Here is a 17,243-nt window from a genome sequence, read left to right on the forward strand (position 1 = left end):
GAGAAAAACAAATACCGTATGCTAACACATGTATATGGAATCTAAAAAAAAGAAAATTGTCATGAAGAACCTAGGGACAAGACGGGAATAAAGATGCAGACCTACTAGAGAATGGACTTGAGGATATGGGGAGGGGGAGGGGTAAGATGTGACAGGGTGAGAGAGTGGCATGGACATATATACACTACCAAACGTAAAATAGATAGCTAGTGGGAAGCAGCCGCATAGCACAGGGAGATCAGCTCTGTGCTTTGTGACCACCTAGAGGGGTGAGATAGGGAGGGTGGGAGGGAGGGAGACGCAAGAGGGAAGAGATATGGGGACATATGTATATGTATTACTGATTCACTTTGTTATAAAGCAGAAACTAACACACCATTGTAAAGCAATTATACTGTAATAAAGATGTTAAAAAAAAAAGATTAGAGACACACAAAGAGAAAGATTTTGAAAGGGCGAGGAGATTGGTGGATCAAAACTAGAAATAGAAAGAGGCAGGAAAAACTGATTCGAGAGAGAGAGGAGGGAGGTGGATGATGTAATATCTACCAGATTAAGAGGCACTTTGAGGACTTCCCTGGTGGCGCAGTGGTTCAGAATCCGCCTGCGAATGCAGGAGAAACGGGTTCAAGCCCTGGTCTAGGAAGATCCCACATGCCGTGGAGCAACTAAGCGCGTGCGCCACAACTACTGAGCTTGTGCTCTAAGAGCCCATGAGCCACAGCTACTGAATCCCACACGCCTAGAGCCTGTGCTGCGCAACAAGAGAAGCCACCACAGTGAGAAGCCTGCATGCCGCAACGAAGAGTAGCCCACACTCACCGCAACTAGAGAAAGCCTGCACGCAGCAACAGACCCAACGCAGCCAAAAATAAATAAATAAATTTATTTTTTTAAAAAAAAGAGGCACTTTGAGAAAAGAACAGATATGATTAAAATGGATTTAAAGAAAGTTTTACCATATTAGTAGAATTTAAAGCCATCCTTCTGGAGAATAATATGAAGCATTCCACAATATTAATATGGAGTAAAATTCCATATTATTCTTTACTGCTTTTAAAAGAGATATTTTGGTACCATAAAATCAATTTTTTGGTACACCACCAGCATTTTAAAAAATAGAATAGAATAGAAAATGTCAATGAGCACTGCATGTATTATTATTTTGTAAAAATATTGTTGTAGTTATATGTGCATATACATGTGTGGGTGTTTGTATGTGCTTGTCTGTGTACTGCACTACAATGTAAAATGAATTCTTTACTGAGGGTGGGAGTCAAAACAGTTTAAAAGCCACTGCCCTAGAATATTCTTAAACATGTATCCTAAGAAACACAAACCTTCATAGCAGCATTATTTATATCTTAAAAAAGTGGCAACTCTGAACATCCTTAGACAGGAAAATGGATAAATAAACTGTGGTATTTTTATATCATGGAATACTAGGCTGCAATAAAAATGAATACACTGCAGCTTTACAAAACAGCACAGATAAATCTCAAAAAACATGTCAAATGAAAAAACTGCTCACAGAAGAGCATACACAGACTTACTCCACTTATATAAAGTGCTAAAATAGTCAAAATAGAAAATATATGGCTTAGTGATATACACTGATATGAGAAAACTTTTTTTTTTTTTAAAAAGGAAAGGGGTGGTAAATACATCAGAATTCTGATTACATCTTGGAGCCTGAAAGGACAGACAGACATTTAGGGAAGTGTGTTGTTTCCATTTCTTAAGCTGATGTGGAGTGTATGTGTTTGTTTTTTGTTATACTTTAAACTATATATACAGGTTATATGTACTCTTTTGTATGTATATTTTATAAAAAAAAAATTTCTACAGTGAAATTACTGTTGTTGGAACAACATTCTTTTAATTAACAATGGAAGAATTATTGGTTTTGAATGTTTTATATCTAAGACTTTAAAGAATACCTCAATATTTGAAGAGTTTTTTTGTTAATTTTGGGTGGGGTGTAGTTCTAGTTGTATAGTCATATCATCTGCATATAATAATAATTTTGTTTCCTCCTTTTTGCTATAGTTCTTTTTGCTGTTGTTGTTTCATGTCAAATTGTTTAATCTAGAAGTTCAAGAAAAATTAAAAACAAAAGACATTTTTTAATTAAAAAATAAAATATTTTCTTTTATTCTACACTGTAAAAGAAATGACATTTCACTATTGAGTGTAAGGTAGATTGTTGCTTTAGGAAAATGTTATTTATTATAAAGGATGATGTTATGAGCTGAAATGTGTCCCTCCAAAACTTGTATGTTGAAGTCCTAATCCCAAGTACCTCAGAATATAACTGTGTTTGGAAATAAGGCCTTTAAAGAGGTAATTACGGTAAAATGAGGTTTTATTGGGAAGGCCCTAATCCAGTACGACTGGTATCCTTAAGAGAAAAAGAGATTAGAACACAGCATGTATGCACAGAGGAAAGACCACGTGAGGACACAGTGAGAAGGCAGCCAACTGCAAGCCGAGGAGAGAGAACTTGGAACACTAAACCTTGATCTTGAGCTTCCAGCCTCCAGAAATGAGAGAAAATAAATTTCTGTTGTTCAAGTCACCTAGTCTCTGGTATTTTTTTACGACAGCCAAGCAAGCCAACTCAGATTGTATATCCTTGTAGTCAGAAAAAACTATGCTGAAGACCTGATTCTAGCACAAACTAGCTATGTGGCCTTGGCTGCATTACTTGAGCTCTCCAATGGTTTTAAGCAATGAATAATAATAATACCTACCAAAAGGGAGTTATGAGAAAATGTGCCTGAAGTATTCATAGTAAATTTAGCTATTATTAAAAGTTGTCGAATTTTTTAAATGCTATTTCAACACATCTCAAAATGAATAAAAATATCCCTATCATGAGGTGCAATGGGAAGAAAATGCAGACAAAGATATACACCACAAGATATTAGTCACAGCGTGGTTTATATTAACATAGAGTGGAAATAATCCAGGTATTTTAAAATAGCATAACAGTAAGTAAGATATAACTGTAGACAGAATATTTTGTAGTTATTAAAAAGCACTGTGATAATATTTACAACACATTAAGTACAAACAACAAAACCTTATATTATGGTATGACCTTAACAAATTAAATATACCTAGAAAAAAGACTAAAAAGAAAGAGAGCATGTCAAGATTATTAATAGTGGTTCCATTTCCCTAAAAACATAACCTGTGTGTGCATATAACCTATCCAAAAACTAAATAAAATTTAACTGTAAATAACAAAATGTTAGTGATTATCCTATTTTTAAAACACAAAATAGAATTCAGATCTGTTTTGATAATTCATATGGCATAGAGTATAAGCACTGTAGGACTTAATAATTTGGAGAAATATTTCACTTCAGGTCAACAAAATTTTATTAGCTACCTGCTTTGTGATAGATTCTTATATACTAAGAATTCTAGAGATGTAGTGGGTCTTCAAAGGAGAACTATGAATATTCCAGGAAGTGAGAATAACACAAAAAAAGAGGCAGCTCTGTATTAATAGAGTCGAAGTAGCCTACTGTATTATCTACTATGGAAAATAAACACTTTGCTATAAAATTTGAACTATCTATAGCCATATTTCTTAATAATTTCATTTGTGTCACTCACAAGTTTTTATTAATTTCAAATAGCTATATAAGTGAAAAATTACTTTATTATTTTTATATTTCCTTCTTTCCCTTTATTAATTATTTATAAACATAAGATTTATCATCATGATCTGATATTCAATCTTATGTAAAAATAAATAAGATCACAATGTAATAGGAAAGATCAAAAAGTAAGTAAATTATTGCACACGAAAATTGATGGCAATTTACGAGCACATTAGTACTTAGGCTTTTATGAGTGAAAAATTAATAAGAAGGAATAATATAATTATTGTTTATTTTGTTAACAGTATAAGAGTAAATGCTGAAAGGTGTGAAACATTGTTAGACAGTCGTTAAGCCCATTACTAATTAAAACTCTTCCAAAACTTGCTGTATGAATAAGTACTTAAATAGAACTTGACTTAGTTCGATTAAGAATTTCTCTTTTTATGGTTCTTCATAGATGCCTTGTTTTAAAAAAACAAAGAATGTGATAATACTACAAATTGCAAATTATTATTTTAACCATGCCAATCTTTGCATAATTGGTAACTGTTAGACACATCATTGATAAGAAATGTCAAAGAATGTCTTCTGTTTCCATTTCCTTGATATTTTCAGGTTGCAAAACAGAGAAAGTCATAATAACTGGACTGGTTTTTTTCAAGTAATATTTAATGAGCTATACAATAAGGACTATGCTAGATGCTAAGTTAGTAAAACTGACAAATTCCTTGCCCATATGGAGATGTCATTCTAGTGGGCGAGTTAAACAATAAATAAGGGAATAAAATATTATCAAGTTAAATGTTGCTGTAAGTGCTGTGAAAAATAAGAGCAAGTGGTAGTGAAACAGAAAAAGAAGGGAGGATGTACAATCTATTTAGATGGTAACAGAAATCACTCTGAGATGAAGATCTCCAAATTGAAACCTGAAGAATGAGAACTTGACCCAGCATGGCTGACTTTTAGGACCAAGAGGTAAAGCACCATGATGAGGTTGGAGATGTAGGGAGGGGCAGATAGTGCCAATTCTTAGATTTCATTTGAGATACAATGGGAAGTCAGTGGAGGATCCAAGAATGGAAGTGCCATGACTAAATTTATATTTTTAATATGTTGCTTTTTGCTGCCTTTTGAGAATAAGTTGGAATGGGACAGGAATGGAAGTAAGGAGAGCAATAAGGACGTCCTTACAACAGTCTAGATGAGGTATTGACATAATGGTAGCTTGGACCAGAGTGGTATCCATGGGAATTGAAAGTTCTGAACATTATGTAGACATTATAGCAGGATCACTTATCATATTTGTTCCAATAACCTGCCGACATATCTAGACCATGCATCAATGTGAACCACCTGAGGACGGGTATGTTTCTTATTCATCATTGTCCAGCAAATTTCTGATGCTCATTATTGAATAAAAATATGCATGAATGAAAGAATGCTCAACATCACTAATCATCAGAGAAATGCAAATCAAAACTACAATGAGGTATCACCTCACACTGTCAGAATGGCCATCATCAAAAAATCTACAAACAGTAAATCCTGGAGAGGGTGTGGAGAAAAGGGAACCCTCTTGCACTGTTGGTGGGAATGTAAATTGATACAGCCACTATGGAGAACAGTATGGAGGTTCCTCAAAAAACTAAAAATAGAACTACCATACGACCCAGCATTCCCACTACTGGGCATATACCCTGAGAAAACCATAATTCAAAAAGAGTCATGTACCAAAATGTTCATTGCAGCTCTATTTACAATAGCCAGGACATGGAAGCAACCTAAGTGTCCATCAACAGATGAATGGATAAAGAAGATGTGGCATATATATACAATGGAATATTACTCAGCCATAAAAAGAAATGAAATTGAGTTATTTGTAGTGAGGTGGATGGACCTAGAGTCTGTCATACAGAGTGAAGTAAGTCAGAAAGAGAAAAACGAATACTGTATGTTAGCACATATATATGGAATCTAAAAAAAAAAAAAAGTTTATGAAGAACCTAGGGACAGGACAGGAATAAAGACGCAGATGTAGAGAATGGACTTGAGGACACGGGGAGGGGGAAGGGTAAGCTGGGACGAAGTGAGAGAGTGGCATAGACATATATACACTACTAAATGTAAAATAGATAGCTAGTGGGAAGCAGCCGCACAGCACAGGGAGATCAGCTCGGTGCTTTGTGAACACCTAGAGGGGTGGGAGGGAGGGAGACGCAAGAGGGAGGAGATATGGGGATATATGTATATGTACAGCTGATTCACTTTGTTATAAAGCACAAACTAACACACCATTGTGAAGCAATTATACTCCAATAAAGATGTTTAAAAAAAAAAAACATATGCATGAATGAATAAATCCTATGAACTTAAACCCCAGGCTTGAACATGCACATTTTTAATTGCACCATATAAGAATTAACAATGTTCAGCCTTTTTTTTTTCATGCTGCCAAACAGCTGTGTCAACTTCTAAAACTGAGGTTAAGATCTAGAAAATATTTTAAGAATCACCTAATAAAACTCCTCTTTTCACAAGTCAGGAAACTGGAGCTCAGATAAAGAGTTACTCGAGATTATATTTGTTAGTAGCAGAGTTAGAAGTGGAACCCAAGGGTTCTTATTCCACAACTGGTGATCATTCTACTGCTCTATACCCTTCTGATCAAAATCGTGTGAAAACGGTTCAACCAGTTTGCATGGCATAGATATAACTAAAAGTTTCATAGAAGATCATGAACACTGTTTAAATTATAGACTTGCTTATGAAATAAACTCACCTCAAAAATGACAAACTGTGGAATACCAACACACCACTTTTTAATTTACTCGCTCAAAGGACTTCATAAATTAAAGAGAAAAACACCCACATACACATTAAATGACTAAATGTTCTTTGGTTTCCAAGGAATTCTCTCACCAGGCCTTAGAGTAGATACGTTTACGATGGAAAATGAGGTCACTTTTAAAAAGAAAACATTGGTTCTTTTGAATCTATGGAAAAGCGAATGTGTGTCAAAATGCTGCTGACTCAATCAGACCACAGTAACCATATGAGAATATTCTGCAGTGTTCCCAGACTTCTGAATACTTATGACATTTTCCCAAACTAAGACTATGACCAAATGACAACAACAATAAAAATTTGCATAACATAAACATTGCCACACTTAAGAAGGCACACCACAGGTTCTGTATTTCCAGTCCAGGGTTGATGAAACCTGTGTCACAGACTATATAAATTGTCCGTGAAAAATGGAACTCTTTATCCTCACATTGTCATTTATAGAGAGCTAAAATGTTAAATACCCAATTCTTCCTTCAGGGCTTAAAAACCCAACAAATTTGGGAGTCCATGAATGCTTCTGACACAGTTATAGATAGCTAAGCCTTAGAATATTGCCATTGTATAAGGTTCTTTCAAATATGCTGGACATAGTTTAAGAAAACAGCATTGGCTCCTTGAAACTGACCTATGCCTTATATTGACTGTAAATTCAGACATGTGTGGCACACCTGGAAGGGGAGTCTGTAGGAAGAAATGAGGAGACTCTTGTGAAAGAATTAATCCAAAGGGAATAGAGCATAGATACACAAGTGTGGTCCAAGGACATTTGCACCACCATGAATTCACAATTTCCAACCTCAACTTGGAACTAAAAAGTGACAGAAATCCTATGTTGTTTCCTGATCCAGAATTCATTCCAACACTCCACAACTATTGCAAACTCTGCTCACCTAACACCTCTAAGTCCTACCCCTCCCTCTCCTTTCTCTCAGAGAGATAATAGAAGCGATCAGGTATCAAAACCCTCGGCTCACTGCTACCCAAATCAGTAAACCTATTGATGACCACGGCCATTTTTTTTATGCTTTACTGCTGTTTCTGGAGAAATGACATCCTTCTTCCTATTCATGCATCAATTAATTCAACAATAAATCATTGTAGAATGCTTTGAATTTCACCTTCTTTGGGGAAACTCACCCATTGGTTATCTTCTCTTTTTTCTATATCTTCAGTCTCTTCCTCCTTACTGAATCCTTCCCAGCAGCATTTAAACACGTTCAAATTTGCCTCATCTTAAAGAAACAAATGTACAAAAACAAAACAATTATTCCTTTCACCCTAGCTTCCTAGTCCCCCAGTTCTTACCCATGGTTGTCCTTTCCTTCCCAAACTACTCATATAAGATGTCGCTTCCTCTTGCTTATCTCCACTTCTACTCCTCCATTTACTTCTCAACCCACCCCAAATGGCCTTCAGTCCAACCATTCTTCTGAATATGCTCACTTTTATATCACTAATGACTTCTATAGAGCAAAATCCAGCAGAGCAAATCCCAAAATCCAACTTTTCACCCCTTCTCTTGCTTGAAGTATCATCAGCATTCAAAATTGTTAGCTGCTCCCTTTTTCTGGAAATAATTTGCTTCCTTGGCTTCTCTGATTCCATATTCTCTCCCATCTCTTTTCCCCCGTATTTCTATGGCCTCTTCCTCTCAGCCTCCATTGACAGCACTACATTTTAATGTCTCTCAGGGCTCAGTCCTAGGCCATCTTTTCTTCTCATCCCGTGTGTCTAATCAATTCTACCTACTCTTACAAATTGAATGACCTCCCATAGTATATGCTGAGGATGCTCAAACTTTATCTCCATTTCGGAATTCTCTATTGACCATCAGGTCCATTTCCCATCTATCCCTGACTTCTCTAGTTGAAGAAAGCAACCCAAATTCAATTTTCAAACACTGGATTTATTACCTCCACTCATTCCCAGAGCTGTCAATGCAATCCTTGTTCCCTGCATCAGTAAATAGAAGCACAAGTGACCAAGTTACTCAAGCCAGAAACTTGTAAGTCACTTGCCTCCTTTCCACCCTTCACACCCTCATAGCCAAACACGTATCCTAAAAATTCTACCTTCTAATAGCTCTAGAATCTGTCTACATTGCTCCCTAATCAAAATTCCAGTTATTGTTCAACTACTCAACTATAATAGAGTAATATATTGTAATATACTCTACTGGTATACCCTTGTGATTGCATTCTTAAAACTGTAGCCAGACTGAGCTTATAAAATGCAATTTCTACTGTATATCTCCCTGCTTAGAAGCTTGAATGTGTTTTATATTTTCACTATATATATTTGCTTCCATAAATAATAGATACCATTTTATTTATGTATTTAAATTTTTTATACATGAACTATATACTAGATATTCCTTTGGAACTTGCCTTTTTAACTAAACATCTTATTTTTTAAATGTTATCCTCAACAATTCATAAACTCCAAGGCACTTTTTTTCAACTCATGAACAGGATTCCACTGTATGACTAAACCAGGGTTTCTTTATTTACCCCTCTACTGAGGACTATTATGTTAGTCCCACTTTTTCATTGCAATAAAAAATGCTGTGATTAGGTTTCTTGAAAATGTCTCTTGTGCATATATGTGAGGTCTCTAAAATAGATACCTAAAAGACAAATTGCAAGGTCATGGAGATTGCACTTTTTGAGCTTCACTAGATACTACATCATTACATAGGACTGATATACTCCAACTTCAGGATAGTGGTTATCTGGAAAGACAGGGAGGAAGAAGGGACATGAGTCTGGGATTTTAGCTGAAGTGAAATATTTTATTTCTTCAAACTCTGTGAGGCAAATGCAAAATACTAGGCTCGATGATGACTACAGAGGTATCTAATGTATTATTTTCTTTTTACATTATTTTCTTTTTACATTATTTTGTCCTTTTAGAATATTTAATAATTTAAAATATTTTTAATCAAGCTTTCAGTGTTTCTCATTATCTTAGAATAAAAGTCAAGCCTTTTCCTGTGACTTACAAGGCCCCCCTTGATCTGGTTTTCATTGGTCTTTCCAGCCTCATTAAAGAAAACACAGTGCTCTCATTTGACCTCTTCAAATGGGGTTTGATCTCTGGGAATGCAGGGTCTTCACACATTTTCCTGATCCTAAATCACTGAATATACTGAATTCCCACATTTTAGCTAGTTGTTTTAGTTATTCTGTTAATTATTTCACTGCCAGAATATCATTTTTGAACATGGCTGAGGCACCCTTGCTTTTCCTCCAATTTTTCCCACGGTCACTTACTTATTTAATTCCTTCTCAGCTCTCAGATCTCAGCCTAAATGTTACTTCCTCAGGAATCCTTTCCTGACCCTCTGAGGTTGTTTAATTTCCCCTCAATATACCCTTTCATACCACTCTTTACTTCCCATTTTTCAACATCCCTTACATTTGTAATTATTTCTTCAATATCTATCTTTAAACAATAATTTATTGATTGATTTACTTGTTTGCACCTATCACCCCCATTAGACTCTAAGCCCCCTTAGGACAGGAACTGTGTCTGCCTTGCTCAAAACTCTATTTCCAGCACCCAGCACAATGCTAAGCGCATACATGTTCAGTCAATAGTCACTGGAGAATGAAAGTGTCAGAGAAACAGTGTTAGGCAGGGTATGCTGGATCCTCCAGATCAGCTCCCAACCCTCAATAGAGCTGTGGAGATCTAGGGCAAGGGGCATGAAATTTTAAAAAATAATAATAAAATGAGAATCACATTGCCACAGATCTGTGAGATACTGAGAGCATAAAGCAGCAAGACCTTGGGGCCCATATGAATACATGTGGTTCAGGTTGATGTTAAGTCAACTTTCCACATCTGGTGTGAGAGTTGGTGCAGGATGGAACAAGAATGGGACGCACAATGGTCTGAGCCACAAGCAAGACCAACCAGATGTGGAACCAAACACTAGACTTTTGAGGGACAGGAGACATCACTGGGATGATCAGAGAAGTGACCAGAATGGCAGAATGTCCTGTCTTAGTCAGGAGCTCTACATTTACAAGCCCTTGTGAGAAGGTATCAATTTATCACAGAGTGAGTAGGGGCAGAATCATAGAAACAAAGAACTCTTATTATTGCTGCTCTATCACACAAACACTTGATTATTTTGTCACTGGATCACAAAATGAAGACTAGATAAGTGAAATATTTTCATAATTCTATGTGACGTGGCAGAGCTGGAAGTCATAGGTCTATGCTCTTAGTTTTTTTTTTGTTTTTTGTTTTTAAACATCTTTATTACAGTATAATTGCTTTACAATGGTGTGTTAGTTTCTGCTTTATAACAGAGTGAATCAGTTATACATATACATATGTTCCCATATCTCTTCCCTCTATGCTCTTAGTTTTATCTAAAATACAGAAATATAAAGTGTGTTAGATCTTTAAGTAAGGGTAGATCTAAGGCAAAGAGAGTTCAAGTTTGCAAACAATCTATGGCTTTCAGTAAAACATCTGTTTTTAACTTTGTATGTACTTGATCAGTTGCTGCAAGTTATCTACATCCTAAGAAAATACTTATTTATGCTATGTATACATGCAGAGTTGAATAAAACATCCAGAAATATCTTTCCCTTCAAAAATTATTTTTTAAAAATGAGTTATTTTGTCTACCTGATCCTAAATCACTGAATTGACTGAATTCCCACATTTTAGCTAGTTGCTTTAGTTATTCTGTTATTTCACTGCCAAAATATCATTTTTGACATAAACCTGGCATAGAAAATGAAAACTTAAGCTGTCTGAAGAAGCAACTCTTTAAATCCACCAGTTCTCTCACACCTCTTGCAGTTACCCTAGTGATGTTATAAAACATATTACTTTCCTGACCTCCTAAGACATTCTCTGGGGCCAGTACCCTAGACCCCATAATTCACTCAAAAGCTAAAGCTATTGTCAAGGCAGCAGTAATATACCCAAGAGTCTCGATAAATAATTCATTGAATGCATTCATTTCCAGAAGATGCACTCGGCTATGAACCTGGTTCTTCTTCGAGACCGTGCAAATATTGCCTCAAAATTGAAGAGCTAGTTCAACATGGAACACCTATTGGGAAGGCTGAGGTAGAAAGACAAATTTTAGTCTACAAACAGTAAAGTAGATTGTACATGCCTGTTAACTTGCAATTGTATTGCTGTCTTCCAGAGCAGCATTTGCAACCACAGGGTGGGAGAGGCAGGGAGAGAACCCACAGCCTGGGGAATGAATAGAAGTTTGTGGATCCTACAAGCACTTCCTTGTGATGGCCCAGGGAGGAAGCCAAACCCCCAGATGGCTGTGGCCTCTAGAGGTGAGGGTGATCCAGAATCAGTGTGTCACCTATTTCCTCCTCTTCAGCTGATGTGCATTCACTGCTTCTCTAGTTAGCCTCACTGAAAGAGCAGGTAAAAATCCTTGTCACCTGCCATTTAAGCAAGTGGAATTGTATTCAGTTTAACATTTCTCACGTGAGGCATACTGTATCTTTCTGCAAAAATAACGATCATCTGTGTGGCTTTGGCACACTGCCAGCATTTTCACTGGGCACTTCCCTCTTCTTGCCACTCCTGCTCATCATTAAGTCGGGCATCTGTCCTCCCTGGTTACCACAGAGACATAAGCTGGACTAGCCCATGTGGTCTCTCGGGTCTGGAGACTTCTGCCTCAGAGTCACTACTGGAATGTGGGAAACTTTAGAAAGGCTAGGAGGCCATGTGCCTAGGATATTAAGTCCTTGGGAGTGACATCCGAGGGAAATCTTTGCCTCTTTGCTGAACCTAACACAGTGTCTGTCAAAAATACCCGATCAATCATTCTTTTCAATATTCTGTCTTTTCTATTTTGAATATAAGCCACATGAGGGCAGAAACTATATCTTTCTTGCTCACTATGTGCCTGAAACATGGTAGTGATTTAAGAAATATATGGTGAGTGAATAAATGTTTAGGGGATGGATGGATGGATGGATAAATGGATGGATGGATGGATGGATGGATGGATGGATGGATGGATGAATGGATAAATGAATGGGTGATGGGCAAACATTTTCTCATGGGTCTTTGAGTTTCACAGAGTTCAATATTATTTGAAATGAATCATCCCAATATCCCTACAAAATGGCATTAAGAAAGAGGAAGAAAGCCTTGTTAAAGACTCCGCTAGGTACAATCAGTGATATAAAAAAAAGAAAGGCCCTTTAAGACCTCTGTGTTTATTAACCTTACTAGTATTCCTAAACTGAATATTATTCGCATTATGTAATCTGAACATGTTTAATTCTAGTAAATTAACATATGAGCAGTTGCTAGAGTAGGAGAGACTATTTGTGTTTTCCCTGGGATCTGCCCTGTCAATCACACCTCTAAATGCAACTACAGTAATTAGTGCCTTTAATCAATTTCCAGACCTCTTTGTTCCATAGACTGTAAAGTTCAGGGAAGCCATTTCATGAGTGAGACTATTGTGAAGACTCATAAATAATATCTTCCACGGCAGTGGGCGTGTGCGTGAGGAAGGAGAGGGAGGTTCCCCTGTTCTCAAGCTTTCAAATCCTGTCGGTGGCGGAGGCAGCAACACAATCAGAAATATGTCTTTGAAAATCTAAAACATCACTTAGCTCTCTCCCAGGTGCCTTAGTGCCCCTATCATATTAGCTCTGTTGGCATTTGGAAGGAAAAGAACTTCTAAGGCATTTTATTTTCTGTGAACTTGGAGCCACGTGCAAATATAAATCTTTTTTTTCTTTTTTGATGAGGAGTCCCTGCTAATATTTAATAATGTGATCCTGTGCTATGAAAACAGTTTCTCCGGTTGAAGAATAAACATAGGCAACATTCTAGGGCAGGCAAGGCCGAAAAACTTATTATTATTATTACTATTTCACCTCAATAATACTAGTCTGAGGAAACTAGTTTCATGGAAAATGTGTGTGGACCCGCACGCGTAAATGAACACTGCCAGAAAATTGCAGAAACATTGAACATCCACTCAAGGACCAAAGAAGAAAACTGCTAGACTCATTAATGACACATCTTTCAGGGTTACTGGTCCTTAGGAGACCAGCTATTTTAATTTTTTGGTCTTCTTACATTGGTTAGAAGTTATGCTGAAAACTTTTGTACCTGCCCAGAGGAAGGGACAATAAACAAGAAAACAAAATCTCCGTTACCACCAGGAAAAAGAAAAACTAGTGATCTGATGAGACGTGGTAAAAGAAAAATCTGGAAAACTGGTAGTTTGATAGAATTTGGTGACCATTTTTCCTAAAATGAAATAAAAATTTAAGGAAATGTGATGTTGCACTTTGACCATCACCACTCCTAGAGTTCCAGTACACTGTAAAATCTGTTCTCCTAATTTCCATCTTCATCTTTGAGATTGCAGTAGCCTCCCAGGACTTTGTCTTATGCATAAAGTTATTATCCCCTTTTGTATCAGGTCTGTTGTAAATGTTCATTATAATCACTGCTGCTTAATTTAGCGGATGGTTGGAACTGAACAATTCTTCTCGGAGGAATTAAATATGGTTATGTCATTTCCCAAGTTGATTTAAAAGAAGTAATTTGAGATCAAGCAACGTTTCAGTTTCCATACTAGCTCAGAATCATTGCCATAGATGTTTTCTTTTCTCCACTTCTATAATTTTGAATATCTAAGATGAACTGCGTTGATGTTCCAATTTTTTACGTTTAATGTTCTTCAACAAAGAAATAAAGATGAATAAATTATTGTACCCAAATCCCACACTTTACTACATGATTGATCAGGAGTCCCCAAAGGAATTTTCCTATTGTGTTTGCGTTCTCATCTGTTGTCAGCAAATACAAGGTGGATAGAAATTATTTCTTACACCAAACTTCTGATCTACCTCCCGTGAATACCTTGCACTGCTCTCAAGATATCGGTGGTCAGATATAATTCGCACGAAACAGAGAGGCGTCATCTAAAAAAATGTCATCTATGTTTTTTGTTCAATGGATATTCAATTGGCTGAGAATTATTTTAGCAGGATCACACATTTTCAAAGACAAGAAACTGAAAAGGAGAGATTGTTCCTAGTCCCCAGTCTGTCTCTAAATAACAGGGTCCTTCTCCCCACCCTAGCATCTCTTCCAAAAAGGAGGTATTTCTAAACCAAGATTTCACCATTCATAAGGACTTATTCTTAAATGTTATTCAACTGTTTTGAACTTCCAATTTCTATGCTCTCCCAGCCACCTACTGTTCCTGTTGATTTTTACTTTGGACACTACAGGAAGCAAAAGAGGGGTAATATTTGAGGGTGGGCATAGAGGGTTGATACACTCAGGGGAGCTCATTACTATGCCATTATATTTTGTATATAGAAGCTTTCTTCTGAGGAAGTAAAGAATCTTAATTTCAAATAGGAAGTCAGCTTTGCAATTGCCCTGTGAAACTGGCAAACTATATTAAAACAGACAGACATCTTCTAGCGAGTGCTGGGATTGTAACAGAAGGTAGTTAGGTGACCTGGGTTTGTGTTTGTGTCTGTCACTTGCTAGCACTTTAGACTTCAGATTTCTCTGTTTTCATATCCTCTTCATAACCACAAATTATGGCCATGAAGAGGAATAGAATAGCATATGTGTATAATAATGTATATGAATAATATATACACATTATTTTATATATGAATATTTATATATATTATATATATTCATATATAAAATAAGGTATATCATATAAATAAAATAATGTGTACATAAATAATATATATAAATATATATATAATAATGTGGATACATTCCATATATATTTGGACGTTCTCTATGAATGATAAAAATACTGTTTGTGTAAAGATATTTTTAACATTATTGTTGTCAGTAACCTCTCCCCTCTCTGCAGAGAAGTTGAGAGAAAGGAATGGTAAGATGCCATCCACGGGCATCCTTGTGCCCTGCCTCAGATGGTTTTCACCACTGCTGCTTCCCTCCTCGGCACCCCCCAAGGAGATAAAGGAACAGATGTACACTCTTCCCTGTGCTTGGTCAGCTACATGCTTTGTATCCCAATCATGAGGATGGCAGCTACTGTGGTGGTGATAAATAGTAGTCTAGCCCGGCTGAAATAGGTTTGCAGCTGGCTTCCCAAGAGAAACCTTCTCCCAGCCTGGCAGAGAGGAAACGGCATAAGTTTTATAGTCAGACAAGCTCATTTTCTAATCATGGTTTATCGCTTATCTACCAGCAGTTGAATCCTGGGCAGTTACTCAATCCTTGTAATTCTTGTAATCTTGATTCCCTCCTACTAGATTAAAAAGAACTGAGCTACCCTTTTAGGATATTGTAAGGCTTAAGTAAGAAATCAAAGTGAAGCTTCTGATGCAGTTTTGATCACTAAATAGGTCTTTAATACATGGTATATCCTGTCTTTATTCCATCTTCAATTCTTTTTCTATTCTTCTGGCAGCATCCAAGAAGCTATCAGGACCATTCATTGCAGACTCCTTCTCTCTGAACCAGTATTCCTCAGGCCATCCCCCCACAAACCAGCATCTCCCCTAGAAAAAGTGTTTGGTTTTTCTTCCTATAAACTTCAATGACATTCATTGGAAAAGTTATCCTTTTGTCATAATTTCTTGTGATCCAAAGTAGCTTTCCAATTAATTCTTTATTAGGATTATTATTGTATTTTGCAAAACAGACGATGGGAGAAAGTATCTCCCATAAGAGCTAAAGAGCTCTTATGTGCTTTTCCTTTACACCACAGCATTTTGGTTTATAAATTTTTGTCTCAAACTTAGTTTCATTTGAAACCAAGGAAAGCTTTTCATCTGCAGCCTGTTCTTTTATAAGGATTTACAAATGTTTATAGTCAGTTTTGCTGTCAGTTTGCATTTATTTTTCTTGAGTTCCCTAGTGGTTATGCCAAGAATATAATCGGTTGTGTGATTCACAGATAAATTTTTCTAGCAAACACTGATAAAAGAGTAATGGTTATTAAAATTTCATATGATAAAGAGTTAATTCAAAGAATCTGAATTTGAAACTATATGAGACCTTCAAGATCACTTGCTTCGATACCTTATTTTTAAACAGCTACTGTGACAGAACATTTGCAAATGTCATGGTGTGTTCTACTAAATGCATCACATATTGTCTAAATTCCGCATGATTTCCATTTAACAGATGAAAAAGTTGAGGATCTGAAAGGTTTAATAAATTTTCCAAGGTCAGGTGGCAGAGAAAGATCTAGACACTGCTGATTCTTAACCTTGGCTCTTTTCACTAAGCAATGATTATGGTTTTATGTGAGAGGAAACTGAAACCGAGGGCTCGTCATTGATTGGAAGGGGGTGACGGAGCTGGGATGAGACATCTCGGCTCTTGAATACCCAATTTAGTCTACATTTTGACCTTATCACCCATTAAGATATTATGAGATGGGCTTCCATCATATTTTTCTTGAGGGTTTTCATTTATATTGAGGAACTAAACACAAACATGGTTCCCTGTCTTTCTACTTTGTCTCAGTTTTCCATTTGTGTTCATGTTTTCTTTTTCATAATTCTCCACTTCTAATTCCATTGTATTATTTCTTTTCGTTACATAGGGCCTTTTAAATCTTCTCCATAACTTAAGGGATAGGTAAGGAATGAATGAATGAAGGATAAATAGCCCTATAGAGAAGTGAAAAATGCATGAGCAGGGCTTCCCTGGTGGCGCAGTGGTTCAGAATCTGCCTGCCAATGCAGGGGACACGGGTTCGAGCCCTGGTCTGGGAAGATCCCACATGCCGCGGAGCAACTA

The 17,243-nt window shown here is 36.5% G+C and overlaps 1 pseudogene; it reads left to right on the forward strand.

Moving 5' to 3' along the window:
- The window catches only part of LOC133101644 (uncharacterized), a 52,318-nt pseudogene that overhangs the window by 26,539 nt on the left and 8,536 nt on the right, over positions 1–17,243 (forward strand).

This window comes from Eubalaena glacialis, chromosome 11 (genome assembly GCF_028564815.1).
Source record: "Eubalaena glacialis isolate mEubGla1 chromosome 11, mEubGla1.1.hap2.+ XY, whole genome shotgun sequence".
NCBI classification, from domain to species: domain Eukaryota; kingdom Metazoa; phylum Chordata; class Mammalia; order Artiodactyla; family Balaenidae; genus Eubalaena; species Eubalaena glacialis.